The sequence below is a fragment of the Anser anser genome (genome assembly GCF_964211835.1).
Source record: "Anser anser genome assembly, chromosome: 2".
Classification (NCBI taxonomy): domain Eukaryota; kingdom Metazoa; phylum Chordata; class Aves; order Anseriformes; family Anatidae; genus Anser; species Anser anser.
In genome coordinates, this window is record NC_139721.1 from 49,903,871 (window position 1) to 49,921,143 (window position 17,273).

The following is a 17,273-nucleotide window of genomic DNA, read 5'->3' on the forward strand; positions in this document are numbered from 1 at the left end:
TGCTCCGCACTAGCTTCCTGCCCAGGTCGGAGTCTCCGCTGCCTGTAAAACACATGAAAGATGAAAATGCCCAAGCAAATGCCCAGCATAACTGCTGCAACAATCTGCATGACAGTAAGTCAGTGCAATTGCTTTCAGATGTATGGGCTGTCTCATCTAAATGTGAAACATGTCTTCATCAGGCTTCTGCAATGTTCAGGATTGAATTATTTGAAAGAGTGTCAGAGAAGAAAGTGAGGCTCAGAGTCTGGAATATCCTCTGTAAAACTCATCATAGCATCCCAGGTGGGAAGGACTTACAATCACTGTTTTCCTTCAAACAACAACACAGGGTAAGGACTCCAGGTAGACCTCTGCAAAAAATCTGAATGTCTTTAGTGGAAACTTATCACAGAGAGTCTGGCAGCAGATTAGTATCATACTCTAAATATCTGCCCAGCCCCCTGTAAGTATTTATTAATTCAAATCTGTTCAACTTATAGGAAGAAAACCTATAAACACAGCTATATTTTTTTATTATTTTCTGCCTTGCTTTGTTTTGACCACTGGTTTGACATGGCATATGCACAGATTATTACCTAAGTCTGAGAGCACACTGATTTGTATGTGCCTGTGAGACAAATACAGCAAGGTCCTGTGCTGAATCCAGACTAGGTAAAATGTTTGTAGTGCAAGAAAAAAAAACAACTGTGAAGCTGAGTACTTAAAAGACCGAACATTTTGTTCTTCTTCCTTCAGCATGAGCTGCTCTAGCCAAGAATATTAACATGAGTAACAAAAGGGATGGCTGAAGGGGAAGTGCAAGATGAGGCTTAACATCCTCCAGGTCTGAACCTAAAATGCTTTCTGCAGCTGAAGCTGCTATTGTTGCTAAAAAGCACACTACTAGTTCAGGGACAAAAGCAAGCCTGCCTCTCTTGTGTGAATTTCAAGGAGAGTAAATTAACTGGAATAACAGTATGGAAAGAGTACTTTGACATCTGGGAACAACCAGAAGATGGTCTCGTATACAACTTTAAGAAGGTCCATATTTTCCTAGATGTTAAGGATTCACTCCTTAACAGCAAATGTTCTTTGAAACCCCTGAAAATACCCAAAGTTCGCCAAGCCAGACCATTAAACATCTGAGCCTGAAGGAACGAAGCGACCTGCCTCACTGGCTTGCAGTGCCTCAGAGAGCAGAGCCTCCTGGGGCTCCAGAGCAGAGGAAGCGGCTCAGCCTGCACACATTTCCATCCCCATGGGAAAAGTGCATCTTTCCCTTCCCCATGGGTAAACTCGGGGCTTTTGCTCAGGCCCAGTTACAGCTCTATCACTGCAAAGTCGGCACCTGGTCGAAGACCTGCCTGCTGTAATTGCCCTGGCATCTGTGAGGTCCTGGGGTGCACGAGTGGCTGGCAGGCTGACACCCTGCCTGTGATGCTGAACATTTCTGGGGATGCTCACAGACCTGCCGAAATGAGAAAAACCCTGACTCCTGCGAATAACAGCTGGCCATCCCATCCAAAAAGCACGCTGGTTTCCATCCACGAATAGGATGGTGACAAAGCACACTTTTTCCCACTCCCTCTCGTGCACCAAAGCAGCGATGTGGCACTCGGGCTCCATTTCTCGTGAGGGCAGCGGGAGGTGGGCTGGGGGCTTCCTTCCTTCCAGGGCTGTGCCGTGGCGGGGGGCGATGGAGGAAGGAAGCGGATAACAAACTGCTGCTCTGCTTGCACGGAGGGGGGGGCGGAGGAAGAGTTAATGGCTGTGAGCCACAAATATCCGGGTTGGAGAATAAAAGCCAGGTGACACCGAGCTCCAGATGGGGCCCGAGCTCCCCGAGCATTGCCGGGAGTTGGGTAGGTGGGAACCTTCTGCATCTCCTGGGCAGCCCCCAGTGCTGCTGAACCATCATTGATCTGAGCTGTGGATGGGGGTAAGCTGTGTTGAGAGCTTAATTTGGGCTGGCAGCACTGCCCTGCCAGACCCCTTCAGGCAGCAATGTGGTTGCTTCATTGGGTGGTGTGACGGGAAGGACGATAGTCCTGTCCACATCCAGCACTGTTTTTCGATCTATGGTTATGTAATTATAACTTAACTTGAAACCAAGTACTTTTGCCAGGTCAATGTCCCTTTTTTTTTTTTTTTTCCATACACCACCTTTCTTACTATTAAATGAGCAAGAGTCACTTGATTTTAGTGGGAAGCCTATAGTTTCCCAATATGTCTGTTTTTTAAGAGAATAGGCAAAACACAATGACCACAAAATCTGCAGTGAAAATTACAACGTGAGTATTATTCCCATACCCAATTATACTGAAGTCAGAAGGAAATGAGGTAACATCTGGGTCAGGTGAATCCATCAACAAGACTCTCGTTCACTCTGGTGGCAGGTCTTTCCCGTTAACTAAAACATCTTAAATGCAAGGATGAAGAAGAAAAGAAAGTGGGTAAAAGTAGCAGCAAATGAAAAACAAGAACAAAAAAAAAGGAAAGATAGTGAGGCCCTGTGCTTAAACACAGCTTTCCACCAGGCCACAGCTTGGTGTGAGAGAGACCGAGAATAATTTTTGTTGTTCATGTGGCATGTGGTTCAAAGTTGAAACACTGGAAACATCTGTGCTCTGCTCTGCCCTATTTAAATCACTTCAGGACAAATCCAGCCCCGTTGTAAGTGGGTGTAACCCTGTTCAAGCCCGTGGAGTTGCACCTGCTTACACTAAGGCGAAATTTGGCTCGGTTTGGATCCAAATTAACTCAACATTTGGAAATAAAAATGAGAAGCTTGGCATATTCCAGTATTTCATCTGGAATCTCATAACACTTGAGATTAGTTTATCTAATAGATTTACTGCTTGAAAAATATTTTATGCTGCTATCAACTCAGTCCAAAATCTCCCTCTCCCTGCCCCCTCATCCTTCCGCCCTCCTCTCCCTAGGCAGGAGGATCAGCCTTGCCTTGGACCCTTTTGGCCTGCTGCAGCCGGTGGGGAGCCCAGCTAACAACAGCACATCCTTTTTGACCTCCTAAGTGCTCCATGGGAGACAAAGAGATTGTTCCTGTTGGTATGGCTGGCCCTGCCGCATCCATCTGCCAGCTCATCCTCGGGCTGTAAGGATGTGAGCAGCTGAAGATGAGGGACGCTTCCTGCACCAGCACTGCCAAGGGCCGAGCCAGCAACGTCTGGCATTGCTGGGAAGGAGGAAGTCTGGTTTCCTCCCTTAATTACTAAAGAACTGGTACAGAGGCTCATGTAGGAAGAGAGTAATTTCTCCATGTATTTTTTTTTCTGCAGCTTTGTACGTCTGTCATGTTCCTTTAGGTGACAAGTAGTTAAGCCTGGAAGCCAGTAAGGATATGAATGGGTGTCTTCCAAAGAAAGGAAAGCAAAAGGAAATTTCAAAGATCCTCCGCACCAAACCCACCCGCTCAGAAAAAGCCTGAATAAATAGATAGCCTATGCAACGTGTTGGGAAAGTCAACAAACTTGGGCTCCCTCACACAAGGGGGGAAGTAAATTCCCAATTCAAGGATTGTCTCCTGAGAAGACCCTGCCCACAGCTCTGGGAAGCATGGAATTTCACCCTGTTAATACTATTTCTTGCTCTGTCCTCCAGAAAGTGTAGTCCTACAAAACACCCCGGAGTCAAAGAGAATCTGACTCAGCAGAGCAAAGTCATTTCAATTACACTTGGAAAAGAGCTGCAAGACAGATCAGTCTTTGCATTACACATTTAGCATGCTTGAACATTTTTGTATGTGCATAGATATGTGCATGATACCCCAACAACAGCCTTTCAGGGAGAACCAAGTGAGCACACTGTCATGATCCAGGAAAAAGAAACACCAGGAACACCTGCAAAATTGGTAGTGGGTAAGAAGCACTACTTAGAGGTGCAGCTCTCCACCTTTCATTCAGAGGATTGTCATTTCAGCCTCATCCCAGCCTGGCAGGAGCGACTGAGCAGCTGCCTGCCTATATGGGATACCAGGCAGGTCACCTGAAGGGGCAGCAGGGTGCTGATGCCACCACAAGGCATGTTGTCCAATTGCTTCCCTTTTTAGCTTCATATTCACATGAATATACAGGTTATATATGTCCAGAACACAGCACAAACCACATGGCTGAAAAACTAATAATCCAGGTTCTCTCCAAGTGGAAGGAAAGAAGCCACTCGAGTGGAGCTTTATCTGGCTTTTGTTCATAGATGTCAGCTCAGGCTTCAGTTCAAGGCATTCCCACCACATATTCATCTTTCACTGGAGGGAAAACAAGTGCGTGCTACAGCAACACTCCTCATTTACCCAAAATCTCCAGCCAACTAAAAGTTGGTCAAACGATTTACCTCATCTTAGCTTGTGTGCTGGTTTTGTCACTATATGTTTTTACAAAGACTGTTTTATTAAGCCTTTTTTATCAACCTGAAGACAGAAGCTTGTTGATAGCATTGTCCTTGTCAGGATAAGACTGAACCCATTATTTGTAAATGGTGAGGCTTGGCTTTTCTGAAGGAAACTGTCAACAGTTGCCATGAAAGCAGTTTGAATGAAATAGCTATTTTCCTCTAACAATTTCATCAGCAGTGAAGAACTTACTTCCAAACCACAAATAACAATCAGCTCACCATCCAGTTCCTTCATGAGTTTTCCTGTTTAAAGCACACTGGATTATTTTCTAGCAGCGTGCAAGTAACAGGTCTTGAATCAACAATGAGCTACACAGGAGCAGAAGGAAACAGTGAACTGCACCACTGAGACAAGGGCAGCAGCAACCAAGAAGCCTTTGATTAAATCAGATGTAAATTCCTCGTTTGGTGAACATGAGTGGGAATTTTGCCATTCACTTCAAACTGCTATCTGGCCTGTAAGAATATGAATCTAAACACGAAGAATAAAAAATTAAAAAATGACATTTTGGACACCTAGAAGAGCAAGATAAATTAGTCAGCAGAAATGAGGTATTGCATGTTTTTTTGGCTCTGTTTGGAATCTTTTGAAGCTAAAAACTTCTATAAGTATCTCTGTCAACTCTCCTTTATGCAAGAAACAGGCTAGTTTTTCATTTCTCCTTCAAATGATCAAAAATGAGCTTTACATTCAGCAAGTCTGAGCTTTACATTCAGCAATAAGAAGGGATAAAACGTTTAGTCTGTCATAGTGTGCCTTGCATGGAAGATGAGCCAGAATCAGCAACAAATTTTTAGAGAACGTCATCAGATTGTTAATTCTATGATAATTCTTAACTGGGAGCTCACTCCCACCACCAAGAAATTAAGAAGTGCCTCTTATTATCAACATTTATGATATTTCTGATTTTTTCTCCCTGTATGTGGACTTGTGGCAAGATCCAGCCAGCACGTAACTCACAGCAGCGATGATTTGTGTCATACTTCCTTACAGATATGTAAAATCTAGAAAAGAATTTGCTCATCTTGACTTCTGAAGACACCTCTGTAAGTCATGTCATCTCCCTCAAGTTTAGTTTATTTTTAATATTCCACCAAGATGTAAAATAAAGCCACCAACTTTCTCTCGTCAATGGAGTCCAGGTGCTGTTGAAATCACAGATACATTTTTAGCATACAATCTGGAGTTTACCCAGAATGCAGGAGCATTTTGGACTTTCCCACAGATGTCTGCATGGCAAACCTGTCAACCTATAGTTGTGATTTCATGTGCTTATAAAATTGAGTAATTCTCATAATAGCCTGTGAGTTACTTGCTTTGCTTTGACTTTCTCAATTACTTGTTTTATTTTGTCTCCCATTCAAAGAAAAATAAAATTGCTGATAAACAATACTACTGTGTCATATAAAGTATGCAGAACTGTAAATGAAAGAAGCTGCCAGAGAGGGGGAAATAACAGAGGGTAATTTTATCAGATCTTTTTGACCTGAAACAATAACAAACGTGAAGTCTATGATCATGTGTGATGTTTTTATATGAGTATCATAATTTAGATTGGTTTGGAAGAGAAACAGATAAAATTGATTGACTGGTGATGTGGCAGTAATTATGCAAATGGAGCAACTTGACCATAAAACACTTTAAAATGGGAGAAGGTACCTCAGTAACAAGTAAGCACAAGAAATGTGGTTAATGTATCTGTCCTATTGCCTTGACATCTTTCCCGCCAAAGAGTGATAGGAATGGATGTTGTGTAAAAAAAATTTAAACCACATAAAATATCAGATGAAGGTCTCAGATGACTTGTCCGTATAAAAATCATGTCTTTAGTTGCCAACAGTGTATTTCTTACAGTTTTGCTCAGTCTCGGGCAAAGTTCAGTTTTATGAGACCTCGTGCAGCAAACACACCTTTGCTCTACTGGTTTACTGCAGCATTAATGGTTCATTTGCCTTTGGGGGTAGGGGAAGGTAAGTGCTGCTGTTCTAGCCTTTTTCTTATGCTGCTTGAATGAGAACCATGTGGTTATATTAGTTCATCAAATAATCCCATGCATTTTTCTCAATTTCAAAACCAGCTGTGATAGCAAGCAGCAGAAAAGTGTCCCCCCACTTCCCACTCCACAGTCCCTCTCTTGCTTCAGCTGCATGGAAGACTGGTAATGCAGATGGGTGGATGCTTGAGAAGGGGGAAATGAAAAGGCATGATGCACATTTTCATCTTGATCCTAATGGAAGCCTGAACAAAAGTGCTGTCTGTTCACTTCTTTCTTGCCACTCGCTTTCCTGTGTCCAAAGTGTTTCAATCCTACCCCAGGCCACATGGGCCTCCATATGTCATCACTGCCCTAAACAAACTCAGCCCCGGTCTACGGTTCATGCACCAAATTCCTGCAGCACCTTCCAACCTTCCTAGCTGTGTGCTACCAGCATTCCCCTTGGTGAGGAGGGTTTGGCCAGCAGCCACCTCTCCAGCAAGTCCCTGGCTGACCCGTACCAATACGTGCAGTCGAATGGTTACTCCATTTCTATGGGCTGACTATATTTGCATTTGCCCCAGTCCTCCAGGTCAGTCAGCTGGGCAGAGCCCTGGCTGACTGCTGTCCTTAGCTGTGAGTCCAGCACCTCCTGGCCAGCTCAGTGTGGGGGTGTGAGCCAGTCTCATTGTGCCTGTGCTCTTGGCCCGACACTTCTGGATGTCCCTGAGAGACCTGTCATGCACAAATGTGCCGGTACTGCAGCACAGGCTTCCTTCAGGGGGAAACCACTTCCCTCCATTGTCTATCGACTGAGTCTCCCAAGCTGGAAATGACCTGGGGGACCCAGGTTTTAAAACATTAGAGGCTTTGGTGGGGATAGGACAGTAGTTTATCAGAAGTGGCTTGGAGATTGCAGACAGAGATCAGCATGTACACAGTGTCTTCCAAAAGATGACCTAAGGACCATTAAATGAAACTAATAGGCACTGGGTTCACAACAGGCTGAAGGAGGTGGTTCTTCTTGTGGCAGGTGCTAGGTCTGTGGAGTCCCTTGTCAAAAGGCACTGTGCACACAATTTACAGAGGATAAAGGGGAGACAGGACAAGCCCTGGATGAGAAATCCATCTGAAGCTGCTACATAAACAAACTGCAGAGGCTTAGGAAAGTCCAAACGGTTCTGAGCTGAAAATGGTCAGAGAGTGGGAGGGACTTAAAGGAAAATATTACAAATACTTGCCCTGTTCTCACGCTCCCCAAGGCATCTTTTTGTAGCCCGTTTTAGAGACGGTGTATTGGGCTAGAAAGGTCCTTGGTTTGAACCAGTACGTTTGCACTGATTTTTCCCCTACAGACAATTAGACTGCTGAAAACTTTTCACCGTGTAGATAGGATATAACAAAAAAAAAAAATGGTATTAAATCTTGAACCTTTTACTCTCTTGAGCAGAAGGGCCCTCCCACCCCTATTATTTCACAACAAGTAATTATGGAGACTGAAACTAGCTGGAACTGAGACTGAAGAGGTGAAGGTGAGGAATCTCAGCTGCTCTCAGCAGTGTTGTAAGGCAAGAAATGGTTATGCCCATACAATCTAATAGTTATCATGAAATCAACAGGTGCTGATTTCGCCCATGGTTAGAAACTGTGATTTTCATACTATATGACAAGATCAGTAGGTTATCAAACAGCAAACACCATGTCATGACATATGAAGGTCTATCTGCCCTGGGAAACCAGGAGCTCCTGCCTTGTACAGCTTTCGTCGTGACCGTGCACACATATTTTCTTCTTATTTGACTATTATGCAGTCTTGTGTCACAGACAGAAGGACAGCAACAGAGGTACCAACTTACAAGGCTCCAGTAAAGACAGTAGCTTAGTATTACTGGGCGAGATGAGCAGGACTTGGTGCGGTCATGCTTTTTAACCTGAGTATTTTCATCTGCATTTAATCCAGTGTCCAGCTGAACTAACACAAAATTGCCTAGAGATGGGAAATGATACGTTTATACACTTATACCAATACTCTGTATATGCAAGAGATAGTCCTTCAACACAGGACACATCAGACACCAAGGAAAAGGCAACATTTCAGCCCATGTCCTGCAGCTAGACCAAACACAGAAGCATAATTCCCACTGGGGTCATTTAGCACTTAAATGTAACCAGTAGGCAAGTGAGTAAAAAAAATGTCCATTTCTGATTTAAAAGCAATGCTTGAACCTGCCACAGCAGAAACAATAGACTGTTTCCCAAGCAGACATCAGGTATGTTTATTTTACTGAAATATATGGGTTTGTGACAATCAAAAGCAGATGTTCATTAACAGGCAGAACTGTAGGTAGGTTTCCAAGGCAAGAAGCATGAGGAGGGCAAAGGGGCAAAACATTCAGTCCCCTGCCTTGAGCCTGAATTTGCCAAGTCCCTTATGTCAGTTTGCAACAAGGTTTTTCAATTTTTAAGTTTGTAAGTAACAGCTATGGAGATCCTAGCCTGTCCAATAATTTGGACATTATTTTGATTTCTATTTCAGGATATTTACCCTTTGTTTGCCTTTGCCTTTACCTGGGATCCAGAACTAGATTCAAAATTTGATGTTTGAAGGTGTGCAGAACTGGGAGACATCTTCCACAAACCGACTGCAACCTTCAGTCTGGAGTTCCTTCAGAGCCTGCACATGCTCAGATCCCGTGTTTGGTGCAGAGGGATTCCTGTGGATGTGTTAGTCCTTATATAGCTCTTATGCGTCTCCTAACAGTTGGAAACTCCCTTGCTGAAGGTGAGTGATGTTGTACCAGACCAGGGCAACCTTATTTCAAGCAGGAACTGTCAGCAGGATCAGTGCAAGGTCAGCCACTCTGGTTGTTCCTTTCAGGAAACTACTCCTCCTACAAGCGCGCTTATGCTAAACAAACCCCCTGAAATCCATGGGCTGCGGCATTCTTCCATTCGCTGGCGCCATGAAGGCTGGCAAAAAAATGCCATGGCAGCAAATGTTAGCAGCCTGCCAGACCAAATCAAGCCCCATTCTCCCCTGTACAAGGACAACTCCAAGATAACTTTGTAGTTGGCTGAGTTTCTCTTTCCAAACAGTGCAGTGGAGTATCAGCACAAGAAAGTCTCAGGAGTGTTTCTGCCAGGGAAATTGAGTGATGGGACCTGTAACTGCATTCAACACACAGGGAAAAGAATTATTTTTATCAGCTGACCTTGAGCACACTTATAAGATTATGTTTTTTTAATTTTCGTCTACAAGTCCATCTGAACTGCAGCTCCAAACCAAACTGAGGTCTATGCATTGCAGATCAGCCACTTGAATGCTTTAAAAAATTAAAACCAGGCAAAAGAAACGGGGTGGATTTTAACTTATGGAAATTCCCCAAATGTTGCTTTGCATTAACTTGCCTTTGTCAAATAGCCTGAGATATCTCTGTCCACCTTTCCGTGTGGTTCATGCTCCCAGAACACATCTGCGCCCAGACCAAGATGGTTTGTTGCCCACTAGGCTATGTGTTCTACAAGTTATTCTTGGAGGAAACGCTCATAAACCAGCCTTGCAAACAGCTCTGGAGGGAATGGGACCAAACTCCTCAGCTGCTGCATTTTAGGGAAAATGCTCACTGTAGCAGAACCCTAGTCCTACCTCCTGCAAAATCTTCCAGCTATGAAATTACAAAACACAAGACATATCTGACATAAATTGTAGCAACATTGGGTATCTGAAGTGGCAACGACTAATTGGAAGTCTAAGGCCAAGTCCTGGTTCTTCCCTTCTTTCTCTAATCAGAAGCCAGACATCAGTGGAGACTCCTGGGTCCCTGCTACCCTGAGAAGGAGGTGGCAGAAAGGAGCTTGAGGACAGCATAGAGAAGGCCTCTGGGGGCTCTGGTGGGCCGAAGAGCATCTCGGTGACCGCCGAGACACAAAGAAGCATTTTGGGAAGGTCGGGGAGCGATGGGCACGTAGGTTGTGTGTCCACACCTGGCACAGACCTCAAGGCCATGAGAGTGGTATGCAGGCCTATTGTCTGCGTCCATGAGGGACGCAGGAGTCTCTAGGCCCTGGCCCTGCCATGCTTCCACTGGCCCCACACAGATGGGGCACTGCTGAACATGGGACTGGCATAACAAAGCTAAAACAGGTATTTGACACCACAAACCTTATTTCACTGTGCTACGAAAAGTCACACAGAGCAGTCTTTATTCCCCAGGCTCAGCATTCAGAGCAAACAGGCTGCTGTAATCTTTAGCAAATACATTTTTGCTTGCACAATAAATCTGTTCAGAAATCACACATTTCCATTCAAACCAGTCACTAAAGAGTCATGTGTTGGGGCCTATCTCTGCTTTGTGCTGACACTGCATAGGCAGAGGATCACGTGCCCTCATGAAAAAATATCCCCAGTTTTAAGGCAGGGCTTGGCTCAGGGTCACAAAAGACTCATCCACATTTCATATTGTGTTTTATCTTCTTTCTTCATGAGCCATTCTTGAAATATGCCAATTCCATGTGAGCAGACAGCCACACATCACAAATACACATCAAGCGGCTCTATCTATGCTGGAGAGAAAAAAAATGGGCCAAGGAACAGGCAAAGGAAGAGTACTGCAAAGCACAGCCTATGTCCACCAAGCTCTCTCACCCTCAAAGCAGGGGGCAACAATTCAAGCTGGGCACAGTCCCTGGACCCTGCTGGTCCCCTAGCCCTTGTTGGGGGGCAGCTGGAACAGTGCTACGTGGTCCTGACCAAAACCATGCCAAGAAGTCACCAGTGGAGCTGTCACACACCATTATCCAGGCCCATGTTCACCAGCTGGGACATCGCCTGGGGCCTGGGAGATACGCCATAAATGTTTTCCCTGGATAGCACCTGTGAGATTTCTGGCAAACCATTGAATCCATCTCATCTCTGTTGATCCCTAAAGTAGGTAATGAGCCTCAATCTATTTCTCAGCAGTGACAGGAGGACAGAGCATTTTCCAGCTTGGATTGTAATGGAAAAGCATGTGAGTGCTCTAGTTGTATACCATTGTGGGTTTATATCATTGGTTTTGATAGTGTCATCCTAACAGAGAGCAAATACTGGGTCTAGTAACACAAGTAAGATGAAAAAGATCTGTGATCAAAATAGAATTTTGGCCACTGCTTTGAATTACAAATGAAAACAGTCACCTACATTGAAAACATGCATATTTTAGATAAACAGGAACGTATACCTTTAAAATGCACAGTTAAAAATGTTTGCCATATTATGAAATCAAGCATTTTAAATTATTGATATCTGTTTTCTTCTTCTTTCATTTGTGTAAGTGAAAGACAATTACCTATTCCATTTTTATGACCTATTTATTATTGTTGTCTGGAATGATACCACTACCTGAATTTCAGTAAGGAGATGCTACCACTTGCTTACTTTGGGGAATCCAATAAATGCAAAGGAAAAGAAATGAACAAACTAAGAAGTAGTTTTATTCAGTGCTGTGGATTTAAGATTTTTCCAATCCTCTGATTGTCCAGAAACATATGGAAGACAACCCTATAGCTGGGAAGAAAAAAAACAAGATGCACCAGATGAAACAGATGGAGAGAGAGGGAAGAAGAAAAAAGGGGGGTGGGGGGGCGGTGGAAAGAGAGAAGGGAAAGCAAGCAAGAAAAAGGAAACGTCTGTGCTGATGTTCCCCCGCTCACTCATGCACCCTTGTGCCAGTATGGCATTTGTAAGCCTGCAGCTCTGCTGGATGCAAAGCACCACCAATTTTCGGACTTTATTACTGAAGATCCTCCAAGCTATATAAAGATGTAGATTTTAATGCATAACTTAGCTGCAATTCTTCCAACATACCTGGCCTTCCCCTTACAGATAGAGCAGGTCCCCATTAACAACCAGAAAGGTGTATACCATCTATATTGCCCAGCCAGGGGCAATGTTTATATCTCAGGGAAGGTGCAAGTGCAAGAGAGGCGTGGTGGGAAGGTGTTGTTTTCTGAAGTGCTCACCACCCCAGCAGGGCTTCACTGCCGGGTTAGCCAGGTTACACTGGTGTAGGCTCTCCTTGAAACTCCTACTTTTTTCTGAGAAAAAGCTTCTGCACAGCAATGAGGTTTTTGCTAAGGCTGTTATATGGAAACCTTTCAAACACATCTACTTCACAGCTGCAGGAGGCCATAACTGCTAGCCTACATCCTCAAGTGTCATTGGTTCCCAAAATTGCAGTGACACTAGGAGATGGAGAACTCTTGACACCAGGTAAGGGTCAGCTGCAAAATATCTGTCTTTCCACGTGGAAGAGTTAACTGGAAAGATGGTTAAAGAACAATATTCCATTACGTCAGTGGTGTTTATGACATGCCCTTTAATTACCCTTACCAGTAAATCAGTGTGTGCACTTTAGTTCAGCAGAGTAGGGCACACTTCAAAGAAAATAATAGTTCTGTTGATTAGCTAATGAATATCCTATCAGAGAACTCAAGGAGCTTTTTCACTTTATTACTCACTTTACGTAATAATTCTAATTAAAAACATACTGCATGCCTCAGGTCCACTGTTCAATTTTTGAAACAACGAAACTCTCACATGACTTTTTTTATCTACCCTGTATTTATTAATAGAAGGATGCTGTCCTATCCTCTGGCAATGCAGTTAATTCACAGGAGTCCAATAATACACACAAAACAAAGGAATTAATATATTCATGGCTGTGGTAGATAAATGATTCCCATTCTTCATGGGGCGAGGGAATTCCCCTTCTCACCCTCTCAGCCCAAGCCTTCTGGCTAAGACACAGCACCAGTATCCACGTATCAGGTAGCACCCAAAAAATAAGAATATTTTGGGAAAATCCAGCTCATCTTTTCCCCTTCCTCCCAGGACGCCCACACAAGCCATGGTGCTTGGGGGATGCGCAGTTTCTCCCTGCTCCTGCCAGGGCATGGGGATGCTGCCCCCACACCAGCAATGCTCCAGCATTTGCAATGGGGACAGGCAGGAGAGCGTGTGCGCCTGGGGAGAGTGATGCTGGGGGCTTTGCATGTTTCACATCTCTCATAAGACCGTCCTGGAAACCCTTGTTTGGGAAACGATCACGGCTAGAAAGGCACAGGGGTGTCCCCCAAGTCCGTCTCATTCCTCTGCTCTAGCTGGGAACGTGAGCTGCGTGCCTCAGGCTGATACTTGCAGTTGGCCTACAAGTGGTATAATTTATTTAGTGTAAATCAGAATTATCTTCACAGTGGTCATTATTATTTTGTCCCTATCTCTGGTACAAAGGGCAAAAACGGGACCTGTATTTTCTGCTGCTATAAAAAAAAAATCTCCCTCTGAGTAGCTGGAGTTCATTCGCCTTGCACCTCACCCTGGGCTGTGACTAGGGGATTGCCAGTCCTGAATCATTCAGGGGTTAACACTCAAACCACAAGAGTGTCTTCAAAATGTTTTCTGAAGAGAAGAAATAAAGGCCAGGTGCACTAATTTTGCTACCTTGTTTGTACCTGGATTGCATTTAAATTTTTATCCTTTACTGTGAAGGCCACACTGGTTTAGGTTACACTTGAAAGGTTACAGTGAGAGCATGACCAACCTTGGCAGGTCCCAGGGCTAGGAAATGTCTCTGGGACATGTGGTCACCAGTACGAGTGAGAGCAGCTTTGGGGGGTTGCAGTGTAAAGGTGGAAGAGAGCGGCTCAGGCAGACCCATGAGTCTCATCAGATATCTTTCTTATTTTTGCCCATCTCTTGTATAGTTTAAGTGGTCACAGGAAATAACGACAGCAAACAGACAGGTGCACTTTTAAAACAAGATGGTGAAATTAAGGGGTTGACAAAGAGCCATTCCCACTGTTGTGGTTTAACCCTGGCAGGTTAAAAGCATTATATCCACACAGACACCAAACACAAACAACGTGAATCTGAGTCTAGGAAGATCCATGGACTATCATACAGACCAAAAACTCAGTTTTATTTCTAATCACAAAGATATCAGTTTCCCCAGCATTATTTTCTCCATCTGTCGATCTATGATGCTGATGCAGAAAACCATTAAATCTCTAAATTGCCATTTCCAGGGGTGTCAGGGGCTTTCCCTTTTCCCCACTGCTGATGAGGCTGAAGTCAGTGTGTCTAACGAGATCAGGTGATTAAGGGAGCTCAGGGAGTCACCGCTGTCTCTCCCCAAGGTTTCTACCTTGTCTGCTTTCATAGTGAAGTTCCATCTCTGCTCAGAGTGAATTTACCTAAAAGAGCCATTTAATCTGGGCTCTTTTTCCCCTATACATCTCTAAACTCTTACAGACCAGGCTATATCGGTCCTGGCTCTGCCCTTCTGGAGGACTCCCTTTTGGGGACAGACGTCTTGGGGGCAGCATGCAGCCACGATGTCTGTGGGTGCCTACAAGTAGTCTGTGATGCAAGCAGGGCAAGTGCAGACCATGACAAAATTACTGTAAAATTACCACAACAACAAGTTTGGCAAATTGTAAATTTCCCTTAGATCTGCTAAAATGTTTGTCACCAGAAAATGTACCATGCCAGGGTATAACCAAAAATTCAAGAGGTCCTGTAACACATTCATGTTCCTGCCAAAGGAGCCTGGCTGTGACAAAAATGAAATAAAATTGGAAAACTCACCATTCTAACCCACAAAATGAGAACAAGGAATGTCCTCCAAAAGTTTTGCAGAGAAGATTCAGTCTCCTGATCACACTACAGCTTGAGATTTGTCCTGCTCTTCTCCTGCGCTACTGCTGTCCTTACTCTTAAGTTTTCTCCCTAAAAAGACATTTTCCCACTGCCTTCTGCTGCAATGCCTCTTATTAGCAGAGCCCCATCCAACCATCACGACCTTGCTTCCCTCCCACCTATGCCATGTAAGCAGCACACATTCATGTTTTTAACCACCTAGAGTGTCGGTTCTCCTTTAAACAGGCCAGCTTTGGCCAGGACAGAGTCGCCAGGCCCAAAGATCAAGCTCTCTCAGCATCATCCCAGGTGGGCACAGCTCTCCTGCACCACCGTGGAGGTGGTGGAGGTGAGTGGGATGCCTATCGCCCCAGCAGTGAGGGGTGACCCTGTCCTCCCCTAGGGACAGGGGGTAGCCGTGGCTTCTGATGGCCAAGATTGCTTGATAGACCTGGCAAGTCCCTGAAACACAGACCGCACCACTCAAGCCATCTGGAAAAGCTAGCCGAAGCCTGTCCTGAATTCCTCTGCATTTTACGAGGCTCCTCCCAGCGGCTGGGTTTTGATCTAGGAGGCTGCCATCGGGAGTCTCATTAATTACAAAGGTGTCAAGCATGTACTCCTTGCCTTTGTAGCTAACACAGCTCTTACATCGAAATGGATGGCTTACTGCTTCCCTGCCATAATTTAGGTACTATTTTAGCCTACCATAATTTAGGGCTGGGGCTCCTCTCTTTAAAAGGTCCTTATAAATCAGAGCTCACCTCTGCCACTGACCTGCCAGGGTTTGTGCTCCTGACTGCAGGGGGAGCAAGCACAGGCCTGGGCTGGGGGAGTTACCGGAGGTCCCAGACTCAATCTGCGTGGACAAAGAGGCAAGGTCAAAATTTCTCAAGAACCGTGTGTGGCTGAAACCTCAGAGTTAACATTTCGCTCGCATAGGTTCCCCCCTGGATGAAGTACATTAAATCATGAGCGAAGCATCCTGATCACCTTTTAGGTTGCCTGGGGCCAGGAAAGCAGAGTGTACATAAATATCAGGCACACTTTGGTACATAGCAGGTGTGAAATACGAGTTTCTCTCATATTCACCCAGATTATTATTTTTTTTTCAATGTGGCTCATTTTAGAGGTGTTAATCCTTTGCTTTAGATAAGAAATGGTTTCACAGTGCGACAGATTTGACCCTACCGCACAGTCTCGAAGCAAGCACTCTGGCTCACTCACCTACCTACTTGCACAGGAAAAACTGCACAAGCATTAAAGGCAGCAGGATCGGGACCAATTCACGCTGCAGAAGGGATACGGCACACAGCTGTTGATACCTATCCCATTCTTCCCTGATGAACTCAGACACGGAGAAATGGTAAGATATCAGTGCCTTGTTTACAGAGCCTGAGTCTGCTGGGATCTGTACTTCAAGTTTCTTACATTTGCTGAAAACTGATCATGGAGACTTAGTAAGACAAGCTGTTTTTCCTGAATTTCCTGCTTATACAAAGCTTTCATTTAGTCCAAGGAATTGTATCACTACTCTGAGCAAAGCATGGGAACTGGTAATAAAATGGGAGCTCTAATTTTAAAGACACCGCTGGCCTCCTTCTCTCTAGTGCACAGATAATCTAGCAATACTTTGGGAGAAGACACATTTTTTAATTTTCTGAGAGTTGCTAAACTGCACAGAGAGTAGGCATTTCTCCATGCCTACTCTGATTGCAGCCAGCATGCAATTTAAAACGTTGAAGGAATCATTTCATAGCTGCAAGAAAGAATAAGTATTTTATTGGTCAAACTTTTAAGCAATATTTTTGTTGTTTTCCATTAGATAAAATAAAAATGCTGTTTTCCAGTCTCCAGGTTCTCAACTTGATTTGATAAAGAAGGCAAGTCAAAGTTTCTAGAACCTACAGGACATCACCATGTCAAAGGGAAGGGTGTGTTGCTCTCTTCAGGAGCTTGTTCCAGGCTGGAAAAAAATGTTCCTAATAGTTTAAAATAAAATAAAATGAAATGAACCGTTTGACATAGTTTGTTCTGTGAAGAACAGAGACAGAACAGAGACTATGGTCTGAAAATACAGCCCCACATCCCAGCACTTCTGTCTCCTAAATTTGGGTTCAGGTGAATTATAGGCCACTGTGGGATATGGTAGAAGAAGGAGAGAAGAGAAAAAGATCTAATGTTTGAAAACAAAGGTGCATGCACACACACAGACATGTAGAAGAGGA